Consider the following 2,206-nt stretch of genomic DNA (forward strand, 5'->3'; position numbering starts at 1 on the left):
GAATTTGAAAATGTTCCTAGAAGCAAAGTTGTAGAGTTTGAAAAATTGAGCAACTTTCATTTTTGGAGATTTTCAACTTCTTTAGAAAAATTGGGAGTAATTTGCAAAATTAACGCAGTGGCAATTCTGTAAATACTTCAAAAATTGAAAAGCAGCCGGCGCCACCTCTCTGCTTGCCGCCGGTGCCACACGGTTGTCACCGCCGATCAGATTGCGCCGCTTCCTCACGCTTTGACACGCAGCTAGTGCCGTGGTGGGTCCGTGCGTGCGCTGTCGACGCCGGGCAACCCCTTCCCGACTATAAATTGCAGCAACTGCCGCCGTCGTCCCTGTTTTCCCCTTCTACTCTGCTCCGCCTCTAGCTCGCTCTGCCGCTCGCCGTAGCCATCGTCAAGCAGTCTCCATTGTGCCCAGCTACGCCAACATGATGGCCTCAGTCTTGCGCCTCTCTATGGCTTGCTCACGTCGCCTGGGTTGGTCGGAATCGCCTGGTGCAACGTCTTCTTCCTTGAGGCCGGCTGGAGCTCCGCCACCATCGCCTCGATGTGGCCAGGCTGTTCCTGACCATCTCCGTCTTCACCAACCGCGCCGGCGTGATCGAGGTGAGATACTGAACACGTTACTCACTTTGCTTTAGACTCTACTGCACCATTGCCAGGGTTACGCCATGAGCCGACGTGCTCAAGCCGCCATGGCCGGTGTGGAGTCTTCTCCGGTGCACCTTCTGCCATTTCAAGGGCGGGGATGGGTTTGTAGGAGTGTGTAGACCATTTGGGTGCGGTTTGCCTCGCCGGAGTATCACCGTCGGTGCATTTTGGGCCGGCCAGTGATGGCAGCGCCGCCGTGGCCTGTCTGAGTCGCTGACGAGTAGGGTCGGGCTATCAGTGAGAAGGAAGGAGAAGAACAGTGATGTTTTGTTATTTTCTGATTTTGAATAGTGCTGAATCTTTGGAAATTTGTAGAAAAATAATCATAGCTCCAAAAATTCCGAAATTTTGTGTGTAGCTTCTGTACATGCTCTATTATGGTTTAAAAATATGAAACTTGAAATTGGAATAAATTTGTAATGTTCAAATATTTAGTCCATTAATTAATAAATGCAATTTCCATGATTTTTGTAGGCCACTGTCTAATTCCAAAAATTATGAAATTTGTTTTGGTACACTAATTTGTCATGAGGAAGCTTACATAAAATTTTGAGGTCATTTGGAACAAGTTCATTTTTGGGCTTATTTCCAAATTAATTAAAAAAAAAGCAAACCCTAAGTGTTTGATTAGTGTTTGATCTTGTTTTGGTCATGTTTTGTGACCAGTAGGGTTTCAAGATCAGTAGTGGTCGGAGAGTTCACCATAGTGGTCGGAGAGTTCACCGTAGTGGTTGAAGAGTTCACCGTAGTGGTCGGAGAGTTCACCGTAGTGGTCGGAGAGTTCACCATAGTGGTCAGAGAGTTCACCGAATTGGTCGGAGAGCTCGCCGAAGTGGTCGGTGCTGGCATGGTCACATCCGTTATGAATATGGTTTGGTTAGTTTGGCTTGTAACTGTACCATGAAGGAAAGTTGCATTCAAGGTGTTGTTATATTTCATGTGCCATGAAAGCATCATGTTTACATTATCATCATGTTAAGGCATATGTTATCATTTCATGTAGAACCCAAGAGTGAAATGATTCTAGTTGAGCAAGTTTTGGAAGACTCCCTGGTTGTCACGGGATTCGGTAATCGTGATACTGATCCGGAACCTGAGATCGTCAACAAAGGCAAGCTCCGGTTTATACATTAAACCCTTACCTTGTTTACTTTGAAAAGTTTATCACCTATGTTATCTATTGCATTAAGTTGAATTATTCAAATGTACCTACTTGATGCATTGCCTACCTTGTTAATTGTTTACCATCCTTGAAGATGTTTTCATTTACAAAGGCATAGAATGCTTAGAATGCTTTATGGTAGGCTTTTAAAGTAAAAAGTTTTGATACAATCAAAGATGGCATACTAGCCAAAGAAAGAAAGAAGATAAAATGAACTAGAGTCTAGTCGGGTGACTTATCTTGAATTTTGGGTAATGTTGCCGACTATGTCGCTTAAAGGCCACTCATTGTGGATCTTCTGAACGAGACACTTTGTAGTACTGGTCACATACTCCGGTAAGCCTACTTTGGCTAATCCGATACTAAGATGAATGCCCATGCACTGGGAGTGGAGAGA

This window comes from Miscanthus floridulus, chromosome 5, assembly GCF_019320115.1.
Source record: "Miscanthus floridulus cultivar M001 chromosome 5, ASM1932011v1, whole genome shotgun sequence".
In the NCBI taxonomy this organism is placed as follows: Eukaryota; Viridiplantae; Streptophyta; class Magnoliopsida; order Poales; family Poaceae; genus Miscanthus; species Miscanthus floridulus.